The 12649-nt window shown below is 40.7% G+C and overlaps 1 protein-coding gene across 5 annotated transcripts in view; it reads left to right on the top strand.

Moving 5' to 3' along the window:
• LYPD6 (LY6/PLAUR domain containing 6) overlaps positions 1-12649 on the top strand; it is a 123587-nt gene that overhangs the window by 57206 nt on the left and 53732 nt on the right. The window contains exon 3 of one of the 5 annotated variants that reach the window (XM_047722808.1): positions 9727-9825. The exons of the other annotated variants lie outside the window; for them this stretch is intronic. The gene's annotated coding sequence lies outside the window, so the exon portion shown is untranslated. The remainder of the gene's footprint in view (positions 1-9726; positions 9826-12649) is intronic. 5 annotated transcript variants of the gene reach the window in all.

Below are 12649 nucleotides of genomic sequence, written 5' to 3'. Positions count from 1 at the left end.
TGAGTTAGTTAAGAGGACAAGATTGAGAAGTTCTGGATTCAGGAAAACCACCCGCAGTGGATGAAGTCCTCATGCAAATGATGTGTTGAGAGAACATGTCTGGGAGTTGGGTAAAGTGCATGGAAGTTTCACAGCTCAACGGCAGGGATTAGGGGGTGGGGAGGTGGAGGAGTCAGGGATGTGATTGGAGGGAATAGGGAGGGAGAGTCCTGTAATTCTTGCCTGAATGTTTGGGTATCTTTTTATAAGATGATTGGCTACATTTGAAGTCAAATACTTTTTCTCCTTGTCTGTGTTGTTATTTAATGAGCAGCTCAACTATATCTGTTTTCAGTAACATTCAAGTTAATGGTGCTATGATTTACTTTAAAAGAAAGATTAAAAATTCTCAACACCCTGGTGATTGAGAAAGTTCCAGAAATTTCCTTGCCCAACAAGAAGAGTTAGCACTCTACTGCTCACTTTGTTAAGCTTTACAGTGGACGTTGTCAGATCAAGTTACAGCATAGGACTTACAGGTCAATTATGCCATGATTTTAGGGGGAAGGGAGAGTGGCTGAGAGGTTAAAAAAAGAATACCCAAAGCCTTAGCTTTTAAAGACTTATGAAATTGTAGTTGCCTTGTGACATTTGATCCATCACTCTTCTTAATTTTCATTCTGATAACAATCTCCCTAGGCTTTTCCTAAGAAGCTCTTTCATGGCAGAAACACTGTCCTGTGTATGCCTGAGGGAGGCAGAGCCAGTTATCCAGGCTGGGGGACAGTGATGGGTACCCCTGTCTCTTTGAGTTGACTTGCTAATATTTTCCTGGGTTTACTGAAATCAAGATACCCGAAGTTAAAATTTTAGGACCTAAGAATGTTACAATCACAGCTAGGCATGGAACTGGCTTCAGAAAGATTGAGTCAGACTTTTGGAGGATAAGAACCAAATTAGAGAAACATGAAAATTAGAAAGAGAAAAGCCAAAATGGCCCCATGCATTAATGAATGGCCTGAGGGAACATCTGTGATTATCTGCTTCTTGGCTTACAAACTGAATCCAGGCACATTTTCATCACAATGGTTTCATTTGAAAGCAGTGGAGGTCACCAGGATTAAGGGTTTTGACCTGTCACTGCAATGGGGTTTTGGTTTGGTGTCTTTAGTTTTGGTCTATAAAGTCTTTTGTTCAATGCAAAATTGATCTTTCCCTGAGATGGCCTGGAGTGGAGGTGGACCAGCTTCATGTTTCCAGTGAGTCCCTCCTCTTGTTCCTGACCACCTCTGTCCTGTCACGATGGGAGCTGGAAACCCTCTCTCTTACGCTGCAGTGCGGGGTACCCTCCAGTACTGGGTGGGTGTATTTTCGAGGGTAGCATCATGGTGCGCTCTCTTGGGATCAAGCTAATGGACCCCCTGCCTATCCTGGGCTCTTGACCATTGAGTATTGAACCTCCTAGCGTTTTCCCAAATGGAATAGTATATATGTGAATACTCTGAAAGCATTATATCCTGCTTGTTGATTAAATGCAATTGATTAAGATTATTTTGCTTTGAATTCCTTGTCAGGAGTATTCTATCCAGGTAGTTTACTCATTTGTTGGACCTTGTGTAATTTTCAAAATGCTCTATACTGGAGATTTGTAAGAAGCTATGGCCAATTTTGAAAATCGGCACCCTTGTAGTCCTACTGTTTAGTCTAGCTTTCTGACCACTTTCTCGCATCACCTTCTTACTTCATTTCTACTTTGAATACTCTCTTGTCCAATTCCTGGAAAGGGGAAGAATACCCTTGTCCTTCAGGAGAGACCCACACCCATGCTGTAGCCACGAAGCTATATGCTGTCGCTTCTCACTGCTGTGGGATACTCGGGGCTGCCTGGCTTGTCCTCTCTTCTTGTCTTCAACTCATCTAGTGCTTCCTGTGGCTCTGTTTCATTGCACCTTTTCATGTTGGCTTGTTCTTACCTTGCTTGGAGGTCCTCTGCCCTAGTCAGAGACGACTTCCTTCTTTTGCCTTTCTGGAGAATCTTGGGGATGTTGCTACTTGGAATTGTTGCAAGAGTGTCCACCCCCTCAGCCAGGCAGGCCCTGTCCCTACTGCTCGACCCAGGACAGCAGGGCATATGTCCCAGTTTATGCTTTAAAATCTGAGGATCTGAAGTCTTATGAAAGCCAATTCTGTCTTCTAAATACTATGGCTTATTGATATCCAGCAAAAAGTATTACAGTCCCTTAGGTTAGTGGGCAGTAGTTGGATGGAAGTATTGATAGAGTGGTTTATAGATGATGAGGGGGTGTGACAGGATGTAGTGAATGCAGTTGTATTCATACATAGACTCCAGTTTGGAGATATTCATCAGTGATAACTACCTTTATTTGCTGAGCACATACAACATATTAGACAGTGCTTTAACTGCCCTAGGTGTATTTTCTCTAACATTCATAGGAAGCCTGTATGGTAAGCATCAGTATTCCCATTTCACAGATGAAGAATTGAGACACTGGCCAAATGTGAGTGGCAGAATTAGTATCCTTGTGTAGGTGCATCTGATTTCAAAGCCAGAGCTTTCCATTAGGCTGTACTGCTATGTACTGACAAAGAAGAATTCTGGGGTGATCATTAGTAACCCACTATCAGCAGGAGAAAACACTTTCGAAGATTCTCTTGAGTGTGGCACCACATTGGTTCACTGAATGATTGTTGATTGATTTTTTCTTTCTTGCTATGTGTCAGGCAACAGAATGGACTCTGGAGTTTTAAAAGTGAGTGAAACTTGACTCTTGTACCTGAGGATCCCATAGTTTAGTGGGGGAACCTCTTGTTCAATGTCACTGAATTTGTGTCTGGTATAGAAACTGTCTTTGAGCTTTCTCTTGTTTCAAACCATTTTTTTCCCTGATAATGAAGAAACGTTCTTGCCCTGATGTAACTTAAGTTAGGGGGTGGCATAGGCTATTATGGATCTTTGTATGTTTGTATGGGGCTTTATAAACTAATTTTGTTACTGGAGCTGTTACTGGCTTTTTGCAAATAATCTGGAAGTTTCATTCCCCAAAATGTGCTAAGACAGCAGGATATGTTCTATATATTTATATGGTCCCTCACAGTCTATAAAATACTTTCCAGGTACATTGATTTGATTCATCCTTATAAGGGTAGGGTTTTGATTCCTGTTTCATAGAAGTGATTCTCAGAAGCCACTCCTAGTGTGTGATGAACCTGATATGACCCTGTGTTCTCTGCCTGTGCCTACCACTTTGTAAGGGGCAGGAAGAGATTTGCTGGTAGAAAGCTTTCTAAAAGAAGAGAAGGTATGTCAAACAGAAGGAAATGCGGTTATAAATAGCCTAACTTGTTTGTGGGGAAGTAGAGAACAAGGAATGTGCATTTAGCAAGACAACAACGGGAATTAGTCAGCAGTTTGACAGACTGTAGTCAAGCAACTGAGTAGAGGGAAGCCCTGGGAGGAGGGCGTCCTGTCAGCTTGGGGCTGCCATCCCAAAATATCACAGCCTGGGTGGCTGAACTGACAGAAATGTATCTCTCAAAGTCAGGGCTCAGTGTGTGAGTGTGTAATGTGACATAAAAGGCACTGTCAATGTGGCTGTGGAAAACAATTTCTTGATGGTCGTCTGGACTGAAGTGCGGGGGAAGAAGAATCTCTGAGTGCTCAGCATACCTCAGCCTTTCTTTCAACATCTTGGGAATTCATGCAGTGATTATCAGTCCCCCTGAAGAAAAGAGAAGTTGTGATTGCATAGCAGTGAGTGTCGTTCCCATTTATATCAGCAGGATGCTGCCATACAGAGGTGGTATCTTCCTTCCTTCCTTCCTTCCTTCCTTCCTTCCTTCCTTCCTTCCTCCCTTTCTTCCTTTCTTCTATACAAAAGTCTTGAATATCTATTTTTTGAAATCCTTCAGATCCAAATTTGACCCCTGGGAAGGTTCTCTGTCAATGAAGACTATCACTCTATGTAGGACCCCACTAGAAAATATACTCCTTGCACATTGGCTCCAGTGTGTGATGAAAGGTGTAGGGTGTTGTGTTCTTTCACTATGCCTGCCTCAATCAGGTATAGCTGTGTGTAAGTCTTTTTTTCCTTCTGAAGTTTGGATGATTCAGAGATGACTATAAAGCCCTTTTTCATGGTAATTATAATCAGAGTTCTGAGTACATTTATGCATCTATAGCTTTTCAGTTTTACACTTAAATGGATGCCATCCAAAGTATTTTGAGGGCTGATTTAGCTTGAAGAGTTTCCATTTAAAACCTATTCTTGTGTTTCTAGCATTTTCAGCAGCAAGGTGCGGGAGTTGATATGGTCATAAATGACTGTGGTGAGCGGACGAATTCAAAGCTCTTCACTATGTGAAGACAGTATTATTTCCCCTTCTTCACTATGGAAGCATAGATTTTCACAATAAATAGCCTCATACTTGCTCCTTGTAGGATATTAGATGGTACTACATAACCAGTGTATCAGGAATGAAGGCTCACTGAGTTAGCTGGCATAGAGGTTGGAGGGTGGGCAGGGAAGGCTCACCGGGAAGAGGTTAGAGCCCAGTGTGGTCCTGTTTGCCTTCTGTGGGTGGCTGGCAGGCTGCAGGCCCAGGGGTGCAGCAGGGAGCCGTCTTTTTGGACACAGCATTACTTAAACATCAGAGGGCATTACGTGCAAATCTGAGCAAGATTAGGGGATCGGGGTTGCACTGTACCATGAGAGAAGATGAGATTAGCTTTCCCCAGCTAGAAAGACTGGATACATTTTTAAAAATATTTTAACCGCAGGGATTTCTAAGTTCTCCTGGAATCTATTACCATCTATTAGCTCCTGGGGCTTTGAAGCACTGACTGCTTGAAGATACGGCAGGAACAGGGTGACCTGCTTTCCTTTGTGGTGGGGTTTGAAGACCAAGGTGCTAAAGGGGCCTGGAAAGCCTCCTCCAGACCTGATGATGGAGGCAGGGAGGTATTGCCCAAAGCCGCTTGCAAATCAGGTGGCTCGGAGGTCTAGAATAAGAAGTGCTGTAATCAGCTTACACTGTCACGTTTCTACCAGGATGACAAGAGCACTTAAGACCTTCTGTTTGGAAAATCAGAAGCAAATGTTTCTGCTTCAGCTCTTAATTCACGATGACGTCATCTCCCCTTCATATGCAGTTGTATTGAGGAAATCAGCTGATATTCTTTTTCTGCCTGCATGAAGGTGATGTTAGAGCCATTAGTGATTCTATGAGCTTCCCTTCACTTGGGTCATACTTTTGCTACAAGACAGAGTTGTCAACGGGTGACCTCTAAGTGGAAATAATGACAGTAGCGGTCATTATTCCGTATGTCACCCATGTGTTATGGGCTTTCATTCTCCCCCTTATTTAAAATTCACACGCAATAATATGAGGACCTTCTGACTTGACATCCATTGAAACTATATTTTAAAACTAAATTTATACTGTAAATTTTTATTTCACAATTTGAACTTTTTTTCTTTAATAATGAAAATTACTTTTTCCTGATTATATAAAGGAAAAATCACCTGAAATTCATGTCTTTGTGATAACCACCAATAACATTTGGGTGCCTATCCTTTCATCTCTCTCTCTCTTTCTCTCTCTCTGTGTATCTCTTCCTCTATACAAACACAGTGGGCTGTGTGTGTGTGTGTGTGTTGCAAATCATTCTTCATAAATTAGATCCTTATAAACATTCTGCATTTATTGTGGATACCTTTTAAAAAATATTGTTTGTTTCTGCCCTCCCTTCACATCCACGACTCCCCCACTCTACTGTTGAAACTAGATGTTGAACAACCTAGTTTATTTATCTATGTATCTCTACATTTCTCTTCATATGTTATATAGACATTTACAAATATATATATTTATGTTTTGTTTTGTAAAAAGAGGAATCCTCCAAAGCAGTGTTAGTCATCAGAATCCGCATTATCCTCAACTCTAAATAGTGGACAAGACATTCCGCAGAAGGCTTGCTGTAATATACTTTGGATCTTCCTTCTCTTACTGAGCAGTACCTCACAGACTTCATTGTTGAGATGGCTTATCTCACTCATTCTCTTTAGTGACTTCATAATAAGATGGGGGTTAGCAGCTCCACCTCATTCTTATTTTCCATTTGCATGATATCCCATTGTGCATGTGCCATTTATCAGTGAGATGTTCTCTCCACAATGGATCACAATACTCACTTTGTCAAATAGAAGCTTCTATCTATGAATATTGCCAGTGATCAATGGTTGGAGGGTTTCCTCCAGAAATGATGCTGGGATTCCTTTCTGGGCTCCCAATCTATTCTGTTCTGTTATTCAGTCCCATGCCATGTTTTTGTTTGTTTGTTTGTTTGCTTTGTTATGTTTTTTAAGATTTTATTTATTTATTAAAGAGCAAGAGCAAGGGGGAAGGGGCAGAGGGAGAAGCCGACTCCTTGCTTAGCAGGGAGACTGACACAGGGCTTGATCCCAGGATCCTGAGATCGTGACCTGAGCCCAAGGCAGATGCTTAACCAACTGGGCCACACAGGTGCCCATCCATGCCAGGTTTTGATTTTAGTGGATTTAAGTCTGGTATGGCCCTTCCCTCTTTATTCTTACTCAAAAATTTCTTGCCAGTCTTTGGACATTTAATTTTGCCTAAACAGATACTATATCTACTTTAAAAAATTTGGGACTCTAACCGACACTGCATTAGATGGCTATATGAATTTTGAATTTTTGTTCTTATCTCTAATCTTTCTTTGCCTTTTGGATGCTATTATAATGCTATTATATTTTCATTGCAAATATGGAGAAAAACTCTAAACTTCCAGCCACCTGATCAATCTCCTTCATCGATTCTAGTAGTTTTTATTTTTGAACCAGAGTAGGAATTTCTGGGTATATAAACGTATCATTGGCAAAAAAGGAAAATTTTATCTCCCCATCTACTCTGTTTATATAGACTATTTTCTTCTCCTTGGTGCACTGCTGAAGTATGGCGGTAAGAGCAGATATCCCATCTTATTCCTGGCATTGTTTAGAATGATGTTTTCAGTTGATTTTTGATAAATAAATATTTTCATACTCAAAAGGTTTCTTTCTATTTATATTTTACTCAGAGTTTTATTAAAAATGGCCGTTAAATTCTACCAACTGTTTTTTAGAAGCTATTGATGTAACCAGCCACTTTTCCTCCAGCGTTTGTTGCTATCATGAAGGATGTGGATGGATTTGCTGGTGGAAACTCTACTTGATCACTGGTGGTATTCATTTCATCTACTTTGGGATGTGCTTGCTAATATTTTACTTAGAATTTTTATAAGTAGGATAACAAATAAGCAAATATTTCTAAGTGGGATTGCTCTGTGGTTTTCTTGTACTGCTTTTATCAATTTTGGTTTAAAGGCTAAACTAGTTTTATAAAATGGATCTAAGGGCTTTCTCTAGGTTTCTATAGTCTTGAATAATTTAAATAACATTTTTATTCTTTGTAAGTTATCTGGAACTGACAATAAAATCATGTTTCTGCTCTCTTTCTTAATATTAGGAATTTAACCACTTTCCCAATTTCTCCTATGATAATTAGTCTATTTGATTTTCTACATGAATCAGTTTTGTTGGTTTATGTCTTGCAGAAATTCATATCAAGAACTTCAGAATGCATTTGCTTTTTTTTTTTCCCTTCTCTCTCTCTCTCTCTCTTTCTTTCTTTCTTGTTTTCTTTTATAAAGGGAGAGAGAGAGGGGGAGGGAGAAGGAGAGGGAGAGAGACAGGTAGGGGCAGAGGAAGAGAGAAAGGGAGAATCTTTAGCAGGCTCTATGCTCAGCATAAGATTGGTGCGGGGCTTGATCTCACAACCCCAATATCATGACCCAAACCAAAATCAAGAGTCGGAGGTCTAATGGACTGAGCCACCCAGGTGTCCCCTCTTCTTTTTCTTTTTCCTGCCTCCAGCCTTGCTCCTTCCCAACTCCTGCATTTCCTTTCCTTCTTGACTATGACCGTTACCCTTGCAGTCTGTCTGTTCTTTCAGAAGGCTTTCCCATCTAGTTAACATGCTCTCAGTTATGGTATCCATAGTATCTTAAATTTCACAATATATTTGCAAGATATACTTCTTGTCGCTATTTCTACTTTCCCTTTTCCTCTCTCTGGAGGTCTCTGCTCTGATGCATTTTTGTTGCATTGGAGTCCTCCCCAGTATTTTTTACATATGAAGCCTGGGGTTTATTTATTTTTTAAACGTTACAATTCTCCAAGAATTTTCTTTCTATCTGTGTAAGCCTTGGAAAGTTTAACTTACCTGGGACTTTATCTCCTTATCTGTAAAATGGCAGTACGAATAACAGTAGGAATATTGTAAAGATTAAACATGTTAGTGTTAGTATTCTGGTCATATACTGTTATATAATGAACTACCCCAAAACAGCAGTACAAACAACAACTTATTATCTTTTTTTAAGATTTTATTTATTTATCTGAGAGAGAGAGAGCAAGTGAGAGAAAGAGAGAGCATGAGCAGGGGAAGGGACAGAGGGAGTAGAGGCTCTCACTGAGCAGGAAGCCCAACCCTGGGCTTGATCCTGGGACTCCAGGATCACGACCTGAGCCTAAGGCAGACATTTAACTGCCTGAGCCACCTGGGCACCCCAACAACAACATATTATTATCTCTTGTGGTTCTGCAGGTTGGGCTTGGCTGAGCCATTCTTGTGTGGTCAAAATCAAATAGCAGCAGGGGCTGGAATGGTCTGAAGATTCAGCTATGCTTGGTGTCCAACATGGCTCTTCTCACCCACATGCCTGTTTTCCTCATACAACCTCTCCCTTCATCAGAGAAGCCTGGCTTTCCTACATGGAAACTCCAGGAGGCAGAAAGCGCCAGTCTTCATGTTTCAGCTCAGAGCTGGTTCAGTGACACTTTTATCAGATTCTGTGAGATGGGAGACTAGACCCCATCCTGAACTGGCATGAATGAGAGGGAGGCAAGGAATTAATGGGAGCCACCACGTAGACAAACTATCATGGTAAGTGAAATGCATAGAATTGAACCTGGGACTGGATAAGTGCTATATGAATATTAACTCAATGGTACTGTTGTTGTGGTTATTAAATTAATTTCAATATTTCCTGTTACTGTGGGAGGTAAAAAGATAGCTTGGATGGTCACAGAATTCAGGTAATGTGATTCTTACCTCTCAGTAGTGTGCAGATGAAGTCTGATATTAATCCAATTCTCTTTCCTTCATAGGTAACTTGTTATTTTTGTCTAGAAGCTTCCAATATTTTTCATTAAGATCAGAAATAAGACAGCTATTACCACTTTTTTTTTTTTAGATTTTTATTTATTTATTTGACAGAGAAAGATCACAAGTAGGCAGAGAGGCAGGCAGAGAGAGAGGAGGAAGCAGGCTCTCTGCTGAGCAGAGAGCCCGATGCGGGACTCCATCCCAGGACCCTGAGATCATGACCTGAGCCGAAGGCAGAGGCTTTAACCCACTGAGCCACCCAGGTGCCCAGCTATTACCACTTTTTAACAGACTTTTGGAGGTTTTAGAAAATATGAGATAAGAAATGACAGGAGGAAATACTAAAAAGGAAAAATAAAATTTCCTCTTTGAGCTCATGATTATTTTTAGAAAACCCAGGAGGCTCTATTAAGAAACACTAACTAGAATTAAAGAGGGAATATAGTAAGATGAGTGATTAGGAGAGAAACACATAAAAACCATAGCTTTTCTTTATTCTAGCAAGTACCAGGGTTTGCATTGAAATGTGTCTTTTGTAATCATCCTTAACTTGGGACTGGACAAGCTCTTCCAACCTGCCAACTGCAGTCTTTTTGCAAGGTAGGGGTATTTTCCTCTAAGATTTCTTCAGTGTTTGCTTTTCCTCCATCTGCTCCTTTTTCTCTGCATGTTCTTGTGATTTGTATGACTATGATATGCCAACTTCCTTTTCTTGGGGGTAGATTTGCCCTTTTACTATGAGGTTCTGACCTCCCTGTTTTGGAAGACTGTCCTCTATTTTATTATAGGATGGGGATGGTTGTGGGTCTGTGTGTGTTGGGGGTGGGGCAGGGGTGTTATTTTGTCTCACGGCTCTCCTAGAAGTGCTACCAGTGGAAGAGAGAGAGGCTGCTTTCTTCTACCTTGCTACCTGGGAGGCTGGAGAAGGAGTGTGCAAGGAGGTTCTTCTGGGGACCTCAATGGAGGACAGACAGGTGGTGTCGGCCCATTGGACAAGCCTCAGGTTCATCAAATTGTAGCTGTTCAAAATGTCCTATAGCTGGACCTGTACTTTGAGGGGTAATAAAGCAATGAATAAGCCATGGACAATCAAGATAAAAGGACCCAGGCACCAAAGAATAATAAGCAGAAGATTAGTGAAATTTGTCAAATAGAAGGATGAATTAAGGATGGAGGAGAATCCCACTGCAAAATAAAGTTATCTAGGATTTAAAGAAAATGCCTTGTAAATGAACGATTCTATAGACATCAAGGAATTGTTGGCAGTTTTTGCCTCTGGAGAGGGGTCAGGGGGATGGCTGGAAGACCAGGGTGAGATCACTTCTTTTTCCTTGATACTTAGCTCCACATCACTTTGATACATCCTGTATTAATGTAGTTATACAGTTGGGTGTGGAATGGAGTGGGCTATTAAAAAAAAAAAAGTAGTGGTGTTGGGGTAGGCTGGAAATTTTCTGTTTCCAAATTATAGGAGAATATAACATTTAATTTGGAAGGAAAAATGCAACTTTATTTTTATTATCTTCTAATGAAATCACAAGAGGATTAGTGGTGCCTGTGACTTTGTCATCAGTAGAAATCTAAAATATTTTCAGGTAGCATTAGAGTGGTTGCACACATCTTAAAATATCATTTACGCTCATCACTGCTTGAAATTATGATCACTTTTAGCATCTCCACTAGAGCTTGATATGTAATGTCATAATAAAGAAGCATATATATTGCTGTATCACAAGTATGTGTATTTTAATATTTTATATTGATATTTAAATATAATTGGTTTGCTTTGTGATGCTATGTATTTCACTTTATGCATTTAAAAATATTGCCTTGAGGGGCATCTGGGTGGCTCAGTCGGTTAAGCATCTCCCTTTGACTCAGGTCCTGATCCCAGGGTCCTAGAATCAAGCCCCACATAGGGCTCCCTGCTCAGCAGGAAGTCGGCTTCTCCCTCTGCTCCCCCCCCTCTCCCAAATAAATAAATAAAATCTTTAAAAAAAATAAAAATACTGCTTTGGGAATAGGTCTGTTGGTTTTCACTAGACTGATGAAGGGATCTATTTCCCAAAAAAATTCAAGAACTTTTGGAATTGGGACTGTTGGGATAAACTGGTCTGGACAATCAAGGGGAAAAAACATTTCAAAATACAGAGCAAAATATATAAATAAAAGGTAAAAAATCATTAGGAAGATACTAAGAGACTGGGCAGATAGCCTGCCACTTACAAAATGGGCAGAATGGAATCCTTCATCAAAAAAGGATCCATCTTCCCAATAAAGTGTGGTTGGGAACATTATGTCTGTTTTGACTTTTGTTGTTGCTTTATTTGTTATGGTCTTATAAAAAAATGCAACATTGGCAAAACATTGTTGCAATGTAGTTTTTTATTCTCAAGTTAAATTTTACTGGTCCACAAAACCCCCTAGGTTTAGAATAACTGATACAGGTCAAACCCCTTACTGCTCAGGTAGAGAAGCCCGTGTGATTGTCCATGGGGAACAGCGACTTCGGGAAAAAGCCAGGACTGGAGCATCAGCACCCCACACCTTCAGGCCATTCCCTATCCTCTTCAGCTGAAGAGGGCCTGGAGGTGCTGATAGGGAAGTCCCAGGACAACCACCCGATGCCTTTAGACCCAAAGGAACGTGGAGTGATCTGTGCTGGGGTGGGGGAGGGGGTGGGGGGGTGGGGAGGGGTGGGTAGGCAGTTGGTGGGGGGCTGTGGTTACTCTGCTTACTCCACCCTCAAAGGGTATCTGGCTCTTAATATATTCCTCCCCTCCCACCCGTAACAAAGAAACAACCTTTAAAATGTTGCATGGTTTTCTGCTGATGATAGGTCTCAGCTGCTGTTTCTGTAGCAAAAAGAAAGCAACGTCTATGGTCTATGCTTGAGACTATGAATTATGTGATTGTGATTGTGTGTAAGAAACCAACAAAAGGCAGCGTGTGTGTGTGTGTGTGTGTGTGTGAAAGAGAGAGAGAGAGAAGGAAGACAGGGAGGGAGGGAGAAAAATTTCATAGTTCTTTTTCTGGAGGATAAAAGGAAAAAATATTGTTTAAACAAATTGTATTTAAGCCCTGGGATTATGTCTTCATGTGATTTTTTTCAAAGGAAACTGCACATGTTATTGGCCATTGAAATCCTGTTTTATTAGCTCTGGATTTAATATTATATTTAAACTTTCTGCTAACACAATTGTTTTTGTTTTTGTTTTTAGAAGGATAGGTTTTTTTCTTTTCTTTTCTTTTCTTTTCTTTTCTTCTTTTTAAGATTTTATTTATTTATTTGACAAAGATCACAAGTAGGCAGAGAGGCAGGCAGAGAGAGAGAGAGCTGAGCAGGGAGCTGAGCAGGGAGCCCAATGCAGGGCTCCATCCCAGGACCCTGGGATCATGATCCGAGCTGAAGGCAGAGGCTTTG

The sequence above is a fragment of the Lutra lutra genome, chromosome 3 (genome assembly GCF_902655055.1).
Source record: "Lutra lutra chromosome 3, mLutLut1.2, whole genome shotgun sequence".
Classification (NCBI taxonomy): domain Eukaryota; kingdom Metazoa; phylum Chordata; class Mammalia; order Carnivora; family Mustelidae; genus Lutra; species Lutra lutra.
The sequence above is the reverse complement of the archived record's forward strand: the minus strand, read 5'-3'. Positions and strand labels throughout refer to the sequence as shown.